Raw genomic sequence first — 23,547 nt, forward strand, 5'->3', positions numbered from 1 at the left:
ATAGCTGCATAACATATTCTATGTTATCTTTCATGCCTATTTTTCTTTCTAATACACTAAGAAATAATGAGTATTTCACACCACTGGCAGTAAAAGTTAGTTGCATGGTTAATATATACTGGTTAGGTTTCATTTGCTATTGGCAAATAACCAATATGGGAAATTGTATGGTTTATTGGGGTGGCACCGTATTTTCTGGGATTGTTATTTTTGTAATGAAAATTACCTTCTACATCTAATTCAAGGATTTTTAAAACTAAGTGTGTCTGTGTGTACATGCATAAAGGTACGTGTACATGTTTGACTAAATAATGAGTGAATTAGGAGAATGCAAAACAAAGTTTACTGGATAGTTTACTGGATAGGTTTCTTGGTAACTGAATTACTTGTTCCTAATAGATACACTTTTGTGATTGGGAAAATGACCACCTGGATCTGAAGTTATTTTGTAAATACAAAAACTAATAATGAGAGAAATAGTAGGGGTCATAACAATAGGAAGAGATACTGAAAAATACAATATGCAGTTCCATGTGTTAAAAAGTCCTACTTATATCACTGCAGTACTTTTCATTCTTTGTGCTATGACTGAAAATTATTTTTTATTTTATTCTTCAATATTTTATATCTCTCAATTATATTGTCAGTCTATTTTTCTCCTATCTTATACTTTAAATATTTGGGTTCATCTTTCTGGTCTAAGTTGCGGAAACAATTATAAATATAAAATAAACTACAAGATTAGTGACAATTTAATGTTCCAATATTTCGTGAGAATCAGTTTAACATGTTATTTATTCATTGCAGTGAGGAATGTATAGCTTCCCTCAGCTTTCACTTCTCCTCCAATGTCTTCTTGGAGAACTAGTTGGAAGCCATCATTGCCAGTGGTTGCAGTAATGTTAGTAATGTTAGGCCTTAGTCTCATATGTTTGCAAAGGAATCTCGGATTAACGAACTTAAAGTTATTTATTTCCCAGCCCCTACTTACCCTTAATCACTTCTATATAAGTCGCCCCACCCCAAATTCATAAACTCTATCTACTTTTACTTTATTGTATGTCTCTTCAATGAGCAACTTTTCTACAGAAAACACAAATAAGCAGTAGGGTAGACAGCATATTACTTTAATAATCAGCAGTAAGGAAATTTATACCAACCATCTTATAGAAGCAGTAATAACTTGGAGGGTTAGTTTCTGAACAAATATTAAAATTCAATTAGGATGACAATATATATTTATTCAGCAAAATTAATGGGTCTGTAATGTTAAGATTGTCGTTTTCAAAAAATGCTTTTTTTGCTTGTACACTGTTTAGAATTATAATTTAATTTTCCAGGACATAATTTATTTTCACAGACAACCTAAAATAAGGCTATTTTATTCACAGATCACATAAAGTAATCAGTAACACTAAACATTTCCAAAATGACATTGATTGTTATTCCTTCCCAAAATAACATCCTAAGAAAAGCTGATGTGTTGTCTGGTATGAGTAACATGAACGGGGGAGTTTTTGAAGAACAGGAATAACATTAAAAAGAATCTTTATTGAGATATTTCTCATGTACATTTATAACTTGGCATAAAATATAAATATCTGGAGATCAATAGCTGAAAATAATGAAAACTATTTTTGTAATTTGTTTTATGTATTCACTAATGAAGTAACATTTCAGTCAGATAATAGGTGCTAGCGAATCAAAGCAGAATGTCATTCTTCATTTAGATGACATTTTCATAAAATTCCCTCTAGTGGATGACTATCTGTCAGATATAAACAGAAACAACAGCAATACATCGACTTGTATGTAATCATTCTTGCATTAACATCTTTTTTTTACTCTTAATTTTTTCTTCTGGTTATAGTAATTAAATTTAACACATTTATTTAGTAAGGGTAAAATTTGGAGACATTAAATGTAATGTTTAATAAATTCTCTTAAATTAGGCTTATAATAATTCCTCTTACCATCACTTTATTTCATAAAATATGAATTGACAACTTGATGGCAAACAGAATAAGTGACACCTGGAATTTAGCTTGATGTCCTAATAAAACAGCAAATTGGAACCTGACATTTTGGAGTAGAACATGTAAATAAATTACATTTCTGACAAGCATTCCTAAAGATGCAAATACATGAAGCACCCTCAAGAGAATAATGCATATTTGGAGTGTCTAACTACATTTTGAAAACGAGTGCAGGTTTTCCATTATAGTATATTTTATTTTTTTCAGTATTGACACTGACTCAAAGTTTTAAAATTTTAAATTAGGAAGCGACTAAATTTTCAGCATGAGTTTTACTGTGTCATGGCAAACATTATCCACAAAATTCACTGTAAAAGAACATTCAACATAATAAATTACCTCCTAGCATTTAATGAAATAAACAGATAAAACAAAGCTTTATAGAAAGAATTTAAAAAATTAAAATCCTGAGAGTAAACCCAAACAAGAAAAGTAAAAGAAACTGTTTTTCAAACCATCCCATATGGGATACCAATGTCTCAGGAAGCAGCTTTACCCACAATGCCTGGCCTAAATCAAAAAACCTTAACTCAAACCATCACTAGAATATAGGCATCAATATTGGCAATGCTTCCAAAATTTATCACAAGAACACTAGATTGACAATTTTTGCCATACTCACAAACCAAGAAGTAGAACCAGTTCTGTGGCATAGAAGTTTAAGTAAGCTGCTGCCTGTGATGCCAGCATCCCATGGGGGGCACTCATTTGAGTTGAGGCCTGTCAGTTAAAACCCTGAAGTCATCTGTGGTCAGCCTGCAAGATCACACACAGGTGCACAGGTGCTTACCCAGGAGGTAGACTCTTGCTGAAATTCTAAAAAAAAAAAAAAATGATCAGAAGTAATAATGAGATAGATCATTTTTATATGTAACCCCATGAGAGCAAAGGATAGATAGTATCCCACTTTACAGATGAAGAAATGAAGCAAGAAATGCGTACTTTCCGAGAGTTACAAAACTATTAAAATGTTAAAGTGGTAAAGCACATACACAAAGTCTACGTTGAGCTAGTAGCAAAGCCTACAGTTTTCCATCCCTCTTCCTGAAGAGCTGATACATACTGTCTAGCAGATGAGGATGGTGGACAGCATTACCTAGGAGACTGAAGCAAATGCCCTTTCCAGGCCTTTTCCAAACTGAAGATCTTAATAGAACAGTTATGTGTCAGAACAAACTCTGTAAGGAGTTGTCATAGGAAGCCAAAGGACAGATAACTAATAGGAAGAAATAGTCATCAGCTGCAGAAATATTTGACATTCATAATATATGCAAATGAAGCTTATTATTGGTTTCTCTCTTCTTCACACTCTGGCTTTTGGGTTAGAGCTAATGGCCAGCTGTATAACTCCTCCCACGAGGATTTTGCTTCTGAAGGAAAACTAAGCAATGGCAAGTAGTCCCAGTTCCTTCATGCTGCATAGCTTAGCATTTTTAAATCCATTTTGCAAAATTTTCTTCTTTCCATAATTAATAGTGGCCATCAACATCTGCACATTTAATTGTCTCTGTATCTATTATTCATGCTTCTCTTTGTCTATTAATGCATTTAATTTAACTTAGTGTGACTTGTGCAAGATGAACTTCCCTGGTCTCCTTTTGATGATTTTAAACACTGTGAGGGATTCTGTGGTGCCACTTCATTTAGGCAGCTCAACCCAACATGCAAACTTGAAATTGATTTTTAAGAAGCCTTTCTGGCAATCACTTCTAGGTCTTATATTTACGATGCATGCTAACTTTCTGCACATAATTTTAGTATTATATTTTCTTTAAATGCCTGTTTGTACATGAATCCAGAGTGCTCATATCAGGAGGGAGACTCAACTGTTGTACAGGAAAAAGTAAGTAGAATATTAGGAAACTATATACTTTGAGATAATTAATGTAATTTTATCTGATGGTCATTTCTTAATAACCAATTAGTTTTCTCTTACTTCAGTGTCGGGGGCAGATGATTTAATCGTGTAGATTTCTTAAAAAAAAAAACAATGCTACCAATTGTTAAATTGTTTTACATAAAATGTGTGTAGATTACCAAATTTCATTCCTGTTTATTGTTCAGTTTAGTGTACATTTTAGCTTCTTGTCCAATGCTGTAAACATCGAAATGTGCTCAAAATAAATATAATCGCAGTTTCTTCCCTGACTCAACACACCTCCTTTTATCATTAGTATACTATAAGATTATCTTGGATTTTATGTATTTCCTCAAATTCAAGGCTGCTATTTTGTTTTCATAAGTGTTTGTAAGAAAAAAAAGTTCTTTTTCTTTACATATGCCACCATGCTGTCCTTTGAATTAGTTTACAAAATCTTTGTTAAAAACTAGAGCATTCTGCTGCAGTGCAGCTGGATTGGTGCTTTCCTTGTCTCCACATTACCACAGAGGAGGAAACAGAAAGGAGACGGGGGTCATTGTGAAAATCAGGACAAATGCCTAAGTTCCCAAAGCTGAAATGAGTGATGAATTCATTGCCTCACATCATTTCCATTCTAATCTGCCTAGATACAAATAAAACACTGAAATAGAATATGTTCTAGGGAATGTGCATTTGGATATTTTACTTCTAGTCAGTTGAATTTAACGCTATTTGTGGTTTAAAAATCCAACTGAAATGTGAAGAGTGGTGATAATAGTAAAGTGGCTGCTAACTTGCTGATGAGGTACATTCTCACACTCTTCTGCTTCATTTGCAAACTCTGTAAAATGAGTTCTATTCTCTGACAGGTCCCTTGTCATTCTTTCCTATTTTATTAGAATGCAGAGCACTTCAACTCGGTACCAGGAGGAATGTAGCCATCCTTATTCTGTTATTTCTTTGGATTTGATATTTCATGTGATAAGGATCTGAACCACAATCAACTTCAATATGCCACTATTTTAATGAAAATGAGGCTACCTCAAGAGTATTAAAATACTCAAAGCTGGTAATCCCAGAACACTGCGGACATATGAGAGAGGCAGGAATGTAACATGAAGCCATTGTATCATATAGCACTAAAGGTCGGAAATCACATATCTACACACTACTCAACCTCAGATTGGATTTGAATCTGCAAGAGTAGAGATTCACAAAGTCATACTTCCGAGATAGATTAGACTTAAAATAATGTAAAACTTGTCTTATTTATTAAATAGGATTATTAAATTCTATTAAAAAGTATTAAATTTTTACAAGATCATTCACATAGCCACCCATGTTAATAATGATGAACAACAGATTTATAAATTCTCCAATATAAATATTAACATAGCAACATGCTTAACAAGTCCATTTATGTGATGCATTCATTTTTCTCGGGTCTTTGCAAAACGCCCTTTGAGTGAGCTTCTGTTATTCTGAATGCATTTAGGTATTGGATCCAGAGCTCATGGCTGTTGCCTCATTTCCAGTCTGCTTGCTTCTTGCTTTACTAAGCTGAATCTCAATAGAGCAGCCACAGGCAACTTTTAAAATAGAAATCAAAATTCTGTTACCTTTCTGCTCAAAACCCTCAAGAATTCTTTGTTTCATACAGAGAGTAATGCACTATAAGACTTTGCATGATCTCCTTCCTCACACCCAACATGCAAGCCCTTTTATTTCTCTGATACTTGCTGCTACAACTTCCCTACTTAGTCATCTTGGCTGCATACACACTGATTTCTTTACTGCGTCTTGCACAGGAGGTGCATGCCTAGCTGATTCCTCCACCTGAAATGTGGTTTCCCTGAGGTAGCCTTTGATAACTCACATTCTTCAAGCCTTTGCTCAGGCATCATCTTTTTGTCCCTGAGGGTTCACACTGACAACCCTAAAATGCTGCACGTTTCACCCAGACCCAGAACTCCATATTTTTCAATCACTCCAATCAATTTTTTTTCATTTTTTCCAAACATTCATCACTTTCCAAAAAGTCATATAAACTATCTATTATTTTGGTAAGTAAAAATTGGCACAACTGCAGATATATATCAGCCACAAAATATTCAGGTAAATCCAGCCGGAAATTAAGTAGGAAAGAAATTTCCTTTAAGATGTGTGACCATAATATACTGCTAAAAACAACTTTTTTTTTTTGAGTGACAACTTTCTATTCATTGAAAATCTGATGCTCCCTTTTTTTTAAGTTCAAGATGGCAGGATAGATGGGAGCTTACTGCTCTAACAATGTGAAGATATTTTTACAAAAGTGGAGCGATTACAATCTCAAGCACAAATTAAGGAGAAAATGGCTACAGGAAGAGGGGTGTTGTGGAACTATGTGGAGGGTGTGGACATGCAGTAAGAGCATGGACACAGCACGAGACCCCAGTGGCTAAGAGTCTGAGCGTCAGTTTTGGAGAGTGAGGTGAGACCAGACTGCAGCAGCCCAAGCCACTGGCAATATAGATGCAGCAAGAGCCTGGCATGAGTCCAGTCTGGGGCCCTGTGGGAGACAGGGTAACTGCCCACCTAGAGGGAAAGAAGGGGCATGTTTCTCCCTCCCTTCTGACATCCCAACAATGATGTCTGGCAACTGGCTGAGAGAGGGGTTGGGCACCATTTTGTACATACACAGCAGCTGTGCTTGCTCATGTCCATGTACCCAGCAACCATCTGAGAGGAGGTACCTGAGCCTTGCTGGGAGGACTGATAGGGGGCTGAGCACCCATGTAGGACTGTGAGATACCCTCAGCTTCCCAACACATCACAGGCTCTGGGGCTCAAATTGCCTAGGCAGAGGAGCCACGGGCAGCTGGCTCTGGGAGTACCTCTGCCAGGAAAGATTAGTGGGGCAGGGTAGATCTCCAGCACCTTATGACTGTGGTAGCCTTTTGGGCTGAGAAAGTGGGGACACTGTGACTGCATGAGAGGTTGCAAGGAACAGGGTCTCTGGGCAATCACTGTGAGCAGCCCCACACGCTCATGGCTCCCTCACTGCCTGGGATAGGTCACTGTAATGGGATCAATGCTCACACTAAGGACTGCACAGATCCTTTGTGTAATCATTATAGAGGCATGGGTGAGTACTGCACCCACTGTAGGCTAACACCCAGGCATTGATCAACCTGGATGAGATGATCTGAGGGTGGCACTATGCCAACAGAGCTGATCAAACCCTACCCTCTGATCAAAAAAAAAAAGAGATCTATCATACCCAACTTAGGTGTCACACTGGATACCCACCCCACCCTACAGGGCTACAGCAGACACTGCGCTAAGCCACAAAGACATTGTCTAAAGATAAAAGTCACCTGAGGCAAAAAAAAAACTACAGAAATTAAAGAAACAAGAATGAGCAAAACAACATAATGTACCCAAAAGAACAAAACAACATTTTAATATTAGAATGTGAAGATAAACAGATTGATGAAATTCCAGAAACAGAATTCAAAAGATTAATTATAAGATTACTCAAAAGCAATCTGAAGCAAATTGACAAATTAAAGAAATTGATGCATGATATGAGTGAAAATTTTTCCCATGGAATTGAGATTTTAAAGAGAAATCAAAATGAAATATAGAAAGAATTCAGTACATCAAAAACCTGGGGTGGAAAGTCTTAACAACAGACTTGGTGAGGCAGGAGAAAAATTATCCAAACTGAAGACAAAGTTTTGAAAGTTTTACAGTCAGGCCAATAAAAAGAAGAAATTGGAAAAACTTAAAAAACCATGTTGATTTATGGGATACTATCCAATGACCCAACATGTGTCTTAGGAGTTCCTGAAGGCGTGGAAGGAGAGAATGGATTAGAAAGCCTATTTAGTGAAATAATTACAGAAAACTTTTCCAACTTGCAGAAAGAAAAGGATGTCCAAGTACAGGAAGTGCATAGAACTCCTAAATGACATGACCAAAAAAGATCTTCACCATTACACATTGTAGTCAAATTTTCTACAGTAAAACATAAAGAAAAGGTTCTACAATATGCATGAGAGAAGCACTCAATTAGTTTCAGAGGATCTCCAATTAGACTCATAGCTGACTTCTGTTCAGAAACCCTACAGGCTAGTAGAGAATGGAAAGATATAGTCCAAATCTTTTTTTTAAAATTTATTTATTTATTTGAAAGTCAGAGTTACACAGAGAGAAGAGAGGCAGAGAGAGAGAGAGGTCTTCCATCCAATGGTTCACTTGCCAATTGGCTGCAATGGCTGGAGCTGTGCTGACCTAAAGCCAGGAGCCAGCAGCCAGGAGCTTCTTCTGGGTCTCCCAAATGGATTCAGGGGCCCAAGGACTTGGGCTATCTTCTACTGCTTTCCCGGGTCATCGCAGAGAGTGGGATAGGAAGTGGAACAGCTGGATCTCAAACTGGCGCCCATATGGGACTCCAGCCCTTCAGGCCAGGGGGTTAACCTGCTGTGCCACAGTGCTGGCCCCTGGTCCAAGCTTTCAGAGAAAAAACTATCAATGCAGAATACTGTACCATGCAAAGATCTCATTTATAAATCAGTGTGAAATAAAGACATTTCATAACAAACAAAATTTGAAATAATTTGTCACCACTTGTCCAGCCTTACAAAATAAGCTTAAATATCAGCTACACACAGAAACATAGTCGTCATTATGAAATAATGTGAAGGCAGAAAATCTAGTAAAAGTACAAAGGATCTCCAAAGTAACAATAGGAATATTTATGAAAAAATGGCAGGATCAAGTTGTCACTTATTAAAAATAACTTTGAATGAAAATGGACTGGATAAAGAAACTCCAGTATATGTACACTATGGAATACTACACAGCACTAAAAAACAGTAATGAAATCCTATCATTTGCAACCAAATGGATAAAACTGGAAACCATTATACTTAGTGAAATAAGTTAGTCCCCCAAAAAGAAATATATTTTCCCTTTTATTTGTGGTAACTGATAGAGTACTTAAAGGTAATCTATAGAAGTGAAATTGATACTATGAGATGCAATGACTCTGAACAGCCTTTGTCTCAATGGTTGAGGACAGTGTTTTGTTTTTATTCATACAATTTTTGAACTTTTTGCTTAGGGTGTGGTTAATTGTATGAGTATAAATTTAACTGAAAATAACTCTTTATAAAAATTAAGAATGGGAATAGTAGAGGGAGGAAGATGAAGTGTGGGAATACAGATGGAAGGAGGGTAGAGTGGGAAGAAACAGTATGTTCCTAAATTCATATATAAGGAAGTTAATGAAGTTTGTGTACCTTTTTTTTTTTTTTTTTTTTTTTTTTTAACACAGTATGCTTTTCCATTTATTTAGGTTTTCTTCATTTCACAAGTGTTTTATTTTTAAGAATTTTATTTTTTTTTTTTAATTTTTTATTTATTTTTTATTTTTTTTTTAACTTTTATATAATGAATATAAATTTCCAAAGTACGATTTATGGATTACAATGGCTTCCCCCCCATACCGTCCCTCCCACCCACAACCCTCCCCTTTCCCACTCCCTCTCCCCTTCCATTCACATCAAGATTCATTTTCGATTATCTTAATATACAGAAGATCAGCTTAGTATACATTAAGTAAGGCTTTCAACAGTTTGCTCCCACACAGAAACATAAAGTGAAAAATAATAGATGATTTTTTTTAATGATGATGAAATCAGATCAGACCTATTGTCATGTTTAATCCCAGTGAGAGTCAAGTTGGGAGTTGATAGTTTCTTTTCTTTTCTTTTCTTTTTTTTTTTTTTTTTTTTTACAGAGGATCAGTTTAGTATGCATTAAGTAAAGATTTCAACAGTTTGCACCCCCATAGAAACACAAAGTGAAATATATTATTTGAGTACTCATTATAGCATTAAATCTCAATGCACAGCACATTAAGGACAGAGATCCTACATGAGGAGTAAGTGCACAGTGACTCCTGTTGTTGACTTTACCAATTGACACTCCTGTCTATGGCATCAGTAATCTCCCTATGCTCCAGTCATGAGTTTCCAAGGCTATGGAAGCCCCTTGAGTTCTCCGACTCTTATCTTGTTTAGACAAGGTCATAGTCAAAGTGGAGGTTCTCTCCTCCCTTCAGAGAAAGGTATCTCCTTCTTTGAAGACCTGTTCTTTCCACTGAGATCTCACTCACAGAGATCTTTTGCCAGAGTGTCTTGGCTTTCCATGCCTGAAATACTCTCATGGGCTTTTCAGCCAGATCCGAGGGCCTTTAGGGCTGATTCTGAGGCCAGAGTGCTATTTAGGGCATCTGCCATTCTATGAGCCTGCTGAGTATCTCACTTCCCATGTTGGATCACTCTCCCCTTTATTTATTCTATCGGTTAGTGTTAACAGGTACTAGACTTGCTTATGTGCTCCCTTTGACTCTTAGTCCTTTCATTATGATCAATTGCGAACTGAAATTGATCACTTGGACTAGTGAGATGGCATTGGTACATGCCACCTTGATGGGATTAAATTGGAATCCCCTGGTATGTTTCTAACTCTACCATTTGGGGCAAGTCAGCTTGAGCATGTCCCAAATTATATATCTCTTCCCTCTCTTATTCCTACTCTTATGTTTAACAGGGATCACAATTCAGTTAAATTTCAACACTTAAGAATAACTGTGTATTAATTACAGAATTAAATCAGTCATATTAAGTAGAACAGACAAAAAAACTACTAAGAGGGATAATGTATTAAGTTGTTCATTAACAGTCAGGGCTATGCTGATCAAGTCACCGTTTCCCATAGTGTCCCTTTCACTTCAACAAGTTTCCTTTTTGGTGTTCAGTCAGTTGTCACCGATCAGGGAGAACATATGGTATTTGTCCCTTTGGGACTGGCTTATTTCACTCAGCATGATGTGTTCCAGATTCCTCCATTTTGTTGCAAATGACTGGATTTCGTTGTTTCTTACTGCAGTATAGTATTCTAAAGAGTACATATCCCATAATTTCTTTATCCAGTCTACCGTTGATGGGCATTTAGGTTGGTTCCAGGTCTTAGCTATTGTGAATTGTGCTGCAATAAACATTAGGCTGCAGACCGCTTTTTTGTTTGCCAATTTAAATTCCTTTGGGTAAATTCCAAGGAGTGGGATGGCTGGGTCGAACGGTAGGGTTATCTTCAGGTTTCTGAGGAATCTCCAGACTGATTTCCATAGTGGCTTGACCAGTTTGCATTCCCACCAACAGTGGGTTAGTGTCCCTTTTTCCCCACATCCTCGCCAGCATCTGTTGTTGGTAGATTTCTGTATGTGAGCCATTCTAACCGGGGTGAGGTGGAACCTCATTGTGGTTTTGATTTGCATTTCTCTGATTGCTAATGACCTTGAACATTTTTTCATGTGCCTGTTGGCCATTTGGATTTCCTCTTTTGAAAAATGTCTATTGAGGTCCTTGGCCCATCTCTTAATTGGGTTGTTGGTTTTGTTTTTGTGGAGTTTCTTGATCTCTTTGTAGATTCTGGTTATTAACCCTTTATCTGTTGCATAGTTTGCAAATATTTTTTCCCATTCTGACGGTTGTCTCTTCACTCTCCTGACTGTTTCTTTTGCAGTACAGAAACTTCTCAATTTGATGCAATCCCAATAGTTAATTTTGGCTTTGACTGCCTGTGCCTCCCGGGTCTTTTCCAGAAACTCTTTGCCTGTGCCAATATCTTGAAGGGTTTCTCCAATGTTCTCTAGTAACTTGATGGTGTCAGGTCGTAGATTTAGGTCTTTAATCCATGTTGAGTGGATTTTTGTGTAAGGTGTAAGGTAGGGGTCTTGCTTCATGATTCTGCACGTGGAAATCCAATTTTCCCAGCACCATTTATTGAATAGACTGTCCTTGCTCAAGGAATTAGTTTTAGATCCTTGATCAAATATAAGTTGGCTGTAGATGTTTGGATTGATTTCTGGTATTTCAATTCTGTTCCATTGGTCTATCCTTCTGTTTCTGTACCAGTACCATGCTGTTTTGATTACAACTGCCCTGTAGTATGTCCTGAAATCTGGTATTGTGATGCCTCCGGCTTTGTTTTTGTTGTACAAGATTGCTTTAGCTATTCGAGGTCTCTTGTGCCTCCATATAAATTTCAGCACCAATTTTTCCAGATCTGAGAAGAAGGTCTTCGGTATCTTGATTGGTATTGCATTGAATCTATAAATTGCTTTTGGGAGAATGGACATTTTGATGATATTGATTCTTCCAATCCATGAGCATGGAAGATTTTTCCATTTCTTGGTATCCTCTTCTATTTCTTTCTTTAAGGTTTTGTAATTTTCATCGTAGAGATCTTTAACGTCCTTGGTTAAGTTTATTCCAAGGTATTTGATTGTTTTTGTAGCTATTGTGAATGGGATTGATCTTAGAATTTCTTCCTCAGCCATGGCATTGTCTGTGTATACAAAGGCTGTTGATTTTTGTGCATTGATTTTATACCCTGCTACTTTGCCAAACTCTTCTATGAGTTCCAATAGTCTCTTGGTAGAGTTCTTTGGGTCCCCTAAATAAAGAATCATGTCATCTGCAAAGAGGGATAGTTTGAGTTCTTCCTTCCCAATTTGTATCCCTTTAATTTCTTTTTCTTGCCTAATAGCTCTGGCTAGAACCTCCAGAACTATATTGAATAGCAGTGGTGAGAGTGGACATCCCTGTCTGGTCCCAGATCTCAGTGGAAATGCTTCCAACTTTTCCCCATTCAATAGGATGTTGGCTGTGGGTTTTTCATAGATTGCTTTGATTGTATTGAGGAATGTTCCTTCCAAACCCAGTTTGCTTAGAGTTTTCATCATGAACGGGTGTTGTATTTTATCAAATGCTTTCTCGGCATCTATTGAGAGAATCATATGGTTTTTCTTCTGCAGTCTGTTAATGTGGTGTATCACATTGATTGTCTTGCGCACATTAAACCATCCCTGCATACCAGGGATAAATCCCACTTGGTCTGGGTGGATGATCTTTCTGATGTGTTGTTGCATTCTATTGGCGAGAATTTTATTGAGGATTTTTGCATCTATGTTCATCAGGGATATTGGTCTGTAATTCTCTTTCAGTGCTGCATCTTTTCCCGGCTTAGGAATTAAGGTGATGCTGGCTTCATAGAAAGAATTTGGGAGGATTCCCTCTTCTTCAATTGTTCTGAATAGTTTGAGAAGAATTGGAGTTAGTTCTTCTTTAAATGTCTGGTAGAATTCAGCAGTGAATCCATCTGGTCCTGGGCTTTTCTTTGTTGGGAGGGCCTTTATTACTGTTTCAATTTCTGTCTCAGTTATGGGTCTGTTTAGGTTTTCGATGTCTTCCTGGTTCAATTTAGGTAGGTTGCATGTGTCCAGGAATCTATCCATTTCTGATAGGTTTCCCTGTTTGCTGGCATACAAGTCCTTGTAGTAATTTCTGATGATTCTTTTTATTTCTGTGGTGTCTGTTGTTACATTTCCTTTTTCATCTCTGATTTTATTGATTTGGGTCTTTTCTCTTCTTTTTTTAGTTAGTTGGGCCAATGGGGTGTCAATTTTGTTTATTTTTTCAAAAAACCAGCTCCTCGTTTGGCTGATTTTTTGTAATGTTTTTCTTGATTCAATCCTGTTGATTTCTTCTCTGATTTTAATTATTTCTCTTCTCCTACTAGATTTGGGTCTGGTTTGCTGTAGGTTTTCTAGATCCTTGAGGTGAATAGAAAGCTCATCTATTTGGTGCCTTTCCAATTTCTTGATGTAGGCACCTATTGATATAAACTTTCCTCTTAACACTGCTTTTGCTGCGTCCCATAAGTTTTGGTATGTTGTGCTGTTATCCTCATTTACTTCCAGAAAGTTTTTGATTTCTCTTTTGATTTCTTCTATGACCCATTGTTCATTCAGGAGCATGTTGTTCAATCTCCATGTGTTTGCGTATGCTCTAGGGATTCCTGAGTTGCTAATTTCCAACTTCATTCCTTTATGGTCTGAGAAGCTGCATGGTATGATTCTAATTCTTTTGAATTTGCTGAGACTTGCTTTATGGCCTAGTATGTGGTCAATCCTAGAGAAGGTTCCATGTACTGCTGAGAAGAATGTATAATCTTTAGCTGTAGGATTGAAAGTTCTGTATATATCTGTTAGATCCATTTGGGCTATAGTGTCGTTTAAATCTACTGTATCCTTGTTGATCTTCTGTCCTATTGATCTGTCTATTTCTGAGAGTGGAGTATTGAAGTCCCCCAGTACTATTGTATTGGGGTCTAAGTCTCCCTTTAAGTCCGTTAACAAATCTTTTAGATAAACCGGTGCCCTGTAGTTAGGTGCATATACATTGATAATTGTTATATCTTCCTGTTGAATTGATCCCTTAATCATTATGTAGTGTCCCTCTTTGTCTCTCTTAATGGTTTTTGTGGTAAAGTTTATGGTGTCTGATATTAAGATGGCTACGCCTGCTCTTTTTTCATTTCTGTTGGCATGGTATATCTTTTTCCAGCCTTTCACTTTCAGTCTGTATGGATCTTTGTTGGAAAGATGTGTTTCTTGTAGGCAGCAAATAGATGGGTTTTGTTTTTTAACCCAATCAGCCAAACGGTGTCTTTTAACTGGACAGTTCAGGCCATTCACGTTCAATGTGACTAATGATAAGTGGTAACTTTGCCCTGCCATTTGCCAAAGATAAGTTCTAATATATGCTTTGAATTCCCTGTGATCTTTTGCTGTGAGCTTTCCTTCCTTGGTTTCCTTCCTTTACCTTCTTTCATATTGATGACCGTGTTTCTTTGTTTCTGTGTGTAACACATCTTTAAGCATCTTTTGCAGGGCTGGACGAGTGGCAACAAATTCTTTCAATTTCTGTTTGTTATGAAAAGTCTTTATTTCACCTTCATTCACAAATGATAGCTTTGCAGGATATAATATTCTGGGCTGGCAGTTGTTCTCTCTTAGTACCTGGGCTATATCTTGCCATTCCCTCCTAGCTTGTAGAGTTTCTGATGAGAAGTCAGCTGTGAGTCTGATTGGAGATCCTCTGAGAGTAATCTGACGTTTCTCTCTTGCACATTTTAGGATCTTTTCTTTATGTTTCACTGTGGAGAGTTTAATTACAACGTGCCGTGGTGAGGGTCTCTTTTGGTCGTGTTTATTAGGGGTTCTGTGAGCTTCCTGTACTAGGATTTCTCTGTCCTTCTCCAAACCTGGGAAATTTTCTGCTAATATCTCACTAAAAAGGCCTTCTAATCCTTTCTCCCTCTCCATGCCTTCAGGAACTCCTAGAACCCGAATGTTGGGTTTTTTAATAGTATCCTGAAGATTCCCGACAATATGTTTTAGATTCCTAATTTCCTCTTCCTTTCTTTGGTCTGACTGTATCCTTTCCTGTTCTCTGTCTTCTAAGTCCGATATTCTCTCTTCTGCTTCTCCCATTCTGTTTGTAAGGCTCTCTATTGTGTTTTTCATTTGATCTATTGAATTCTTCACTTCAGTCACTATCACAGTTTCCTGTTGTACTAGTTGTTTCGTTTCATTTTGATTCCTCCTTAATATTTCATTTTCACGAGAGAGATTTTCTATCTTGTCCATTAAGGATTTCTGTAGTTCAAGAATTTGTTTTTGAGAACTTCTTAATGTTCTTATCAATTTTTTGAGATCTGCTTCTTGCATTTCTTCTATGTCATCATCCTCATAATCTTGAATTGGGGTGTCTTTTTCATTTGAGGGCTTCATGGTGACTTCCTTGTTTTTATTACCTTGGTTTTTGCGTTTGTTATTTGTCATATTGGAGATATTTGGTTTCTTCACTGTGGTGCTTTTTCTTGTTATACTATGACTCTAGATTAAGTGGACTATCTGTTTTTGATGGAGCCTTAGGGCTTGAGATGGGTGTGGCCTGAGAGCTCTGTTTGGTGTGCCAAAGGTGACACTCCCAGGTTAGGCGTGGTAAACCTCTCTCTCTCTCTCTCTCTCTCTCTCTTTTTTTTTTTGATTCAACAGGGAAGTTATTCTGCACAGCTGAACAAAGTTGGAGGTAGTTAGCAGGCAAATGATATACCCACAGGAGCCAGAGATCAGAAGCTCTTTCCCAAGGACCACACAGGGAATCTGTTCGGCCCTTAGAGTGCGCTCAAATTCTCCTTCAGTCTCCCACTGGGTTGCCAAAGTTACGGAATTGTAGCGTCTCTGGAGAGTGCTCACGTGAATTCCGTGAGTTCTCTCCCCCACCGTCTCTTTTTTCACAGTCTCAGTTCAGTAGCACCATAAATTTACTAAGTCCTAATCTCCTGTTAATTCGCCCCACCCAGAGTCAGGTTTTACTGCAAGGCTCAGGGCCGGTGCAGACCTGAGGTCGCTCTGCTTATGACGTATGTCCAAGATGGCGCCTGCTCTTTGTCTTGCTCGCCCTTGAGAGGTGAGCGGAGAGAGAGAAACCCGTGTCCATACCAGTCACCTTTTTTTTTTTTTTTTTTCCCTCTCTCTCTCTTCCAGTTAGCTTGGTGAAGTCCCCCCCGCCCCGGGGGTCGTTCCCTCTAGTCTCCTCTCTCCGCTTGCCTGCCGGTGTCTCGGGTTATTGAGGTTCGGCTCACCTCGCGTTCCAGCGCTGGTGTGTTGAGTCTGCCACTGACGTCCCGAACTGTGGGCTCCCACGCTCTCCACGCAGGTCTGCTCCCCTTCCAGCGCCGATGTGTGGACTCGGAGCCCTGGACTTCCCAAGTCTCCCCGCTGTTGCACTCCCCTTCGAGCACTTGCGCGCAGCTCCGTCCCTCGGCTCGGCTTCCGCCGAAGTTTGTGTACCTTAAATGTCAGGTTTCTTGGTTAAAAAAAAGAAGACCTGATACTTTGTTCTCTAATGGCATACACTGTCATAAACTTTGTCTTTTGAAATCATACCTGGAAGAAGAAAATAGCCCACTCTTGCCAGTAATATTTACATTATTCTGACATATAAAAGATGCTCCTTTAGCCAACTGTAATTCTATTCAGGTATGAATTTCTGAATAGAATATTGCACAGCTCTCTTAACTTTACTATTTCAAAGAAACAAACTCAGAGTCTACTTTGCAGTATAAACAAAACTAAATTTCATATATAAAAAATCAAACAGTGAAGTGATTTAATATAAAAGAGTAGAATATTCTACTAAATCTGAAAGTTTAATTCAAGATATACATTTTAAAGAAACTATTCTATGTAATCTAAAGGGTCATAAATCATTATGCCCATAAGCATAGTGTTTATAATATTAGACAGTAAAAAACATATAAATTTCCATTAATGGGACTGGAATACATTCTCAAATAGATTATAACTATACAATAGTTAAAGCAGATATACTACCTTTATATGTAAGAACACAAAGTCTTTGAAAAATAATATTTAGTAAAATTGAGAAGTTTCATTATGATTCATTTTGAAAACATAATTCTACAAATAATTTGAAAATACAATGATACACAGCAAACATATAAAATGTGCATAAAGGATTCAGAAAAGTCCCTTTGGAGTGGTCTTTAAAGGGTTCCCCATATCCTTGTATTTAAAAAATAGTTCAAAGAGGCAGGAATTGTGGTACAGCAAGTTAAGTAGGTCCTTGGGCCACCCATATCCCATGTTGGCATGCCTGGGATTCAGTCCAGCTTCTTGGAAATGTGCTCCTTGAAAAGGTAGCACGTAAGAGCTCAATACTGGTACCTACATTGGAGACCCAATGAAATTCTTCCTTCCTGGAGGATACAGGCATTTGGGGAAGGAGCCAAGGGACAGAAGATTCTGTGTGCACATGTATGTTTGTGTGCATGTTTTGAATCCATCTATTAAATAAATAAAAATAAATACACTTAAAAATAAAAATGTCTGAAGCATATATATGGCTTTGCACATCCATTGTCATTGTATTAGGAACATTTACCTTTGTTTTATTTTTATAATTATGGACTATATAATATGGTACAAATAAAAAATAATTTAGCTCCAAAATAAGAATAATAATATAAGGCCGGCGTCGCTGCTCACTAGGCTAATCCTCTGCCTGCAGCGCCGGCACTCTGGGTTCTAATCTCGGTTGGGGCACCGGATTCTGTTCTGGTTGCTCCTCTTCCAGTCCAGCTCTCTGCTGTGGCCCTAGTGCTTGGGCCCTGCACCCGCATGGGAGACCAGGAGGAAGCACCTGGCTCCTGGCTTCGGATCAGTGCAGCACGCTGGTCTTAGCAGCCATTTGAGAGGTGAACCAATGGAAGGAAGACCTTTCTCTCTGTCTCTCTCACTCACTTTCTAACTCTGCCTGTCAAAATTTAAAAAGAGAGAATAATAATATAAAATATAGCTTACAAGACAGCAGCTAAGCTGATTGACAAGTGGACTTAGATATTCTATCACTAAGAAAAAAAGTCTTGCTATTCATGTTCAGCTTAATAGAAAAAGCACTGTGGATAGAGAGCATAGCACATTGTTAACATATTCTTTCCTTTTCAATTAGGTTTCATTTCTATGGTTAGCCTCTTTTTTCTGCATGAAAGCATAAATAAGGGTTTCAGGGCCATTTGAAATATTTTGTTCTCAATCTTTAGACAAGATGAGCTAAAGTTAGGTTTTATATGGACTGTTATAAAGTCCTCAAAGATTCTATACTTCAGTTGAATGAAATAAAAGGCTAAAATTTAGGTGGCAGCCAGCAGTGTTCTAACTGACAAAGAAGTGGCTGCTTATCCATCTTACTAGTTATCAGTGCCAGCTTCTCTTCTTTCTTTGTTGCTAACTTTACTGTTGTCCATTTTACAGCTCATTATATGTTACTTTCCTTAACTGAAGGTAGAAGAAAAAAAAAAAAAAAACTCATGGTAACAGATTAAGCTTATCTCAAAATTTAAATGAGTTTACCCAGAATAATTTATTCCCTTCCACTCACACAAAAACGATTAAAAACAGAAAAGACAATACTTATTTTTTTCCTTTTCAATAAGACAAAGAAACTATAAAATACACATAACAAATAACTCTGGAATCTGAAAGAAAAAAATACCCTAGAGAATGTAATGAGAGCTGCTGGATACCTCCCACGAACTGAAAGAGGTAGCAATTTTCCCTAAAGTTTTGTGTCACAGTCTTGAGAGTTCTTTCCGATTGTTCCTTCATTTGATTTTTGGAATTTTAGAAACCAGTGTCTGTTCAGTATAATTAGGAAAGATTCCTGTAGTCTTACCCATACACTCAGAGCTCTTCTGTGAGTGTTGCAAAAGGAGAAACCTAGTTTAGAGTCCTTTTTCAAGTTGTGATACCTACCACTTAAGCAAGTGATCCTGCCAGCAGTGACCAACAATGAAGGAAAGAAGAAAAGCAACGCCTTTCATGCAGAACCAAAGAGGCTTGTCAACTCTGCAAATGTTTGCAGGAAGCTGTAGTCAGGACCTGGGGTGAGGAATCAAACCCAGTTGCTCCAATGTGGGACCAGGCAAATCTTTCCCATGTCATAACCACTAAGCCAAAGTGTGACTGCAACCAAATAATTTGAACTGTGAATTGTGATGGTAAACAGATCAAATAAGCTATTAAGAAAGGCAAAGGTTTCCATCAAAGTGTGACTTCATGTAGTCAGTGAAAGAAATACTTCCCTCTGTTTTATAAACGTATTCAAATGTTCACAGTCGGGATAACCTGAGAGAAGACAATAAATCAAAATGTTCAGGTCATTATGAACAGATCAGTTTAAATATTACTTTTTGTAGTTTGCTTTTTATGAAAAGTATGTATAATACATTTATGAGATTAAACTCAAAGTAGATTATGTTTTCAGTAATAAAGCTCATGGCTTTGCAGATTTGACAGAAGCTAAAATAGCAAACACTCAAAAGGGGTTGTGGGCTACAATTTGGGAAAGGAAAAAAGGCAAGGGACCAGACATGGGTCAACCTTCTGACAATGGGGGCTGATAGGAAAAACTTAAATGAGCAAGCTGATAAGATATTGCTAGAATTAGGGCAACAGTTAAAACCAGAATAAGAGTTCTAGCCATTAAAAACATCCAATTCTGTGGGGAGCAACTGGGAGCAACTCGGACTAGACTAAGTTACTGGAATTAAGACTTATTCTATGCATCTGCTCTCCCACAATCTGGCGCTGGGAGAGGAGAAAACAGCTTCTACGCAGCTGCCTCTTGCCAACTTGAGTGATGACCTCCAGGAGCTGATCCTGCTCCTGATTGGAGGAGAGCAGCGTACTCGGCGTGTGGGCAGCCGAGTTGGGATTGGCGGAAGAGGACTATAAAGGAGGAGAGAGACGACATGCACCGGGAACATCTATCTGAAGGAACACCTGTGCAGCCCCCGAGAGAGCCGGTGGGCGGTGTGCCGCTCCCCCGCAGCAGTGGGGAGAGTGGCTAGGGGGAACCGCCCTTCCACAGAGGTGGAAGGGTCGGTAGCCAACCCGGGAAGAACCAGCAGCAAACCCGGGGAGGGCCGAGCAGACGAAAGAACAACACAGGGTCCTGTGTCGTTCCTCCACGAAGAGGGGGAGCGACAAATTCAAGTGAAACACCCAAGCTGGCAGCAGAGGACCAAGCAGTACAGTTGTAAGATTTTCTGAGACCCTGAGCCATCTGAAACATATGCACAATCCAAGCAGCTAACCTGGCTGCTGGCAGGTGGCGAAATGCTCAGGCACATTTCCCCCAACCCTGCCTTCTGCCATTTAGGTAAACTGCTCCTGGGTGTGGCCCAGGCCCACCTGGAAAGCTACATTCAAGCTGATTGGAGAGGCATACTGGTGCCAGTGTCAGTTCTGTCCTACAGTTAGCATTCCCCTGAGTCCCTGTCTTTTAAAAATAGACGTGGCTGTGAGAAAGTCAAACATATTCATGAAAACTTGTCTCCAGTGTTCCTTGTGGGAAGGACACTGTTACCCTGCTCTTGCTGACAGTGTGGCTTTGCAGGAAAAGCTGCAGAAACAACCACTGGACATTGGGCATTTAAATTTGATTGGAGGGGAGCAATGTGCCACCTGGTGTGGATAGGTGGGGACCAGAAAAATGTAAGAAAACCAGATCAGACATGGTGGACAAAGGTAGATTATCAAGATCTTAATAATGCTGCCCTTCCTTACATGCAGTACTTCATTTGGTGAGTGATCCAATGGACTGCCTCAGCCATGAACTTGAAATTTATCATTATGTTTTAGATTTGGCCAATGTCTTCTCCATTTATATATCTTGCAAGAGTCAAGAGTTGTTCATTTTCATTTGGGATGGCTGGCAATGGACCTTGTCTGTTCTTCCACAAGGCCATCTACAAAGCACCACCTTGTATCATGGTTAGGAATCAATAGATTTATTTCTACGGCCAATACCTCTGACAGTGCCTATGTTCCATCATGTAGACAATGTGATGTTAACTTGTGACTGTTGCAGATTTGGGAACAACTGTACCCAATTTACTGAGCCATTTGAAGTCAGATTGCTGAGCAGTCAACAAGTTCACAGTTCAGGGACCAAGACTCTATGTCATATTACTGTGAGTTGTCTGGTCAGATAAGACAAAGTTCATTCCTTAGGCAGTTATAGACAAAATCCGTGCCTATTCTGCTCTGATGACTATAAAGCATTTACAGGAGCTCATAGAATTGTTGAGCTGTTGATCCTTCATCAGGCACAAATTCTGAGGCTCTTTTATTATTTGGTAAAGAAGGGCATCAGGTGCGAATGGGGTGAGAAAGAGCACCTGGCCTTCACAACAGTAAGTGAAATGTACAGGCCACTCAGGAACTCAATGTGTTTGGTCCAGACTGCCAATGTGAACTTGACATACATGTTCCTTCAAAAGGGATTGTCTGGGGCCTTTGACAACAGCACAAAAATCTAAGACAACCCATTTGGTTTCTGTTTCATTTGTGGACAGGAGCAGTGATTCAGTGCTCTTGCTTGAAAAACACCTCACTGTGATGTACAGCATGGTGATGGCTACCGAAAGCATAATGGGCACCGTCTCCATCACTGTGCACCCTTCTTACCCCATTGTTGACTGGATAAGAGATTGGGTAGTGGAATCACACAGTGGAACAGCAACAATGTCCACTCTGGCAATGTGGAGAATCTACCTGAAACAACAAGGAGTTCTAAATGTGAGCATATCCAGGGCTAAGTTAAAAGAGAACTGAGGGTCTGTGAGTTCTTGAACTGACAGTGTGCTCTCCAAGGCCACTTCACAGTGGACCAGTACTTAATCTATACCAGCATCGGTCCCCATCAGTCCCTGTGCTTTGCGCTATTGTCTGTCTGCATATATGATCCTGCTGGTATAAATGAGTGAGAATCCTCTGAGTATGCGTGCTTGGCACCCCAAGAATAAAGTGCAGATTTTTGTGTTCGCTCATCTAAGTATAAACCTGCAATCAACTCCTCAGTTCTTTTCTCTGTCCAAATACGTACCTCATCTTCCAGGGGCTGAGTTCCTGTGTTACACAGGCCCTGTGTCCATCCTCTGCTATATCCCCATGTGTATTAACAGGAAGCTGGAAAGGAATCAGAAAGAAAGAACTGGAACAAACGCTCATATATGGACGCCAATATCACAGAGGCAGCTTAACCTGCTGTGCTGCAATGCGTTCCCTCAGAAGTCAATGTTTTTTTTTTTTTTTTTTTTTTTTTTCAGAAAATCCCACATAAATTGAAATATTTATCCAAGGTACACATTGTAGAAGGAGGTAGGAAATGTTCCATTATACAAGGTACTCCGTGTTATGGAACATGACTGAAGACACAAGCAAGGTGCTTTTTAAAAATATAGATTTATGCAGGCACCATGGCTCAACAGGCTAATTCTCTGCCTGTGGCGCCAGCACACCGGGTTCTAGTCCCGACTGCAGCACTGGATTCTGTCCCGGTTGCCCCTCTTCCAGGCCAGCTCTCTGCTGTGGCCTGGGAGTGCAGTGGAGGATGGCCCAGGTTCTTGGGCCCTGCACCCCATGGGAGACCAGGAGAAGCACCTGGCTCCTGCCTTCAGATCAGCATGGTGGGCCGGCCGCGGCGCACCAGCCACAGCAGCCACTGGGGGGTGAACCAAAGGAAATGGAAGACCTTTCTCTCTCTCTCTCTCTCTCTCTGTCCACTCTGCCTGTCCTATATATATATATATATATATATATATAGAGAGAGAGAGAGAGAGAGAGAGAGAGAGATTTATGTCATTAAAGCAGGTAATACATGAAGTCACATTTTGGGGATAATCCCTCCATACACTGTAGTGTTGATCCCAACAATGGCAATCAATAATGTATCCATCTAGCTTTGGGTGAGGAGGCATCTACTTTCAATAAAACTTTGTATATTATTACTTCAATTTGAGAAAGAAACAGAACCTATAAGACCAAAGAATAGTTGTTCAAACAATCATGTGCTAGAGTTCATCATGAGTGTTGGTAAAGCAGGGTCATGTAACAGACTGTATAATATGTCTTTGAAAAAATAGTCACTTTAAAAATGCAGGGAAAATTCAGCTTCTGATGATTTCATGCACATGCCTCAAAATTTCTGTTGGTTGGTGATGTGCAGAACACCCGGGGGAAGTGGATTCTTCATGTCATTTTATAGTAACCAATACAGGTCAACTAACTCAGCAAAATCAGTCATAGTTGAAGAGAGGAGCTACTCTCGATATATCATGCAAGGTAGGGAATAGAGTTATTTTGTTTTCTTGAAAAAT

Source organism: Oryctolagus cuniculus, chromosome 14 (assembly GCF_964237555.1).
Source record: "Oryctolagus cuniculus chromosome 14, mOryCun1.1, whole genome shotgun sequence".
NCBI lineage: Eukaryota > Metazoa > Chordata > Mammalia > Lagomorpha > Leporidae > Oryctolagus > Oryctolagus cuniculus.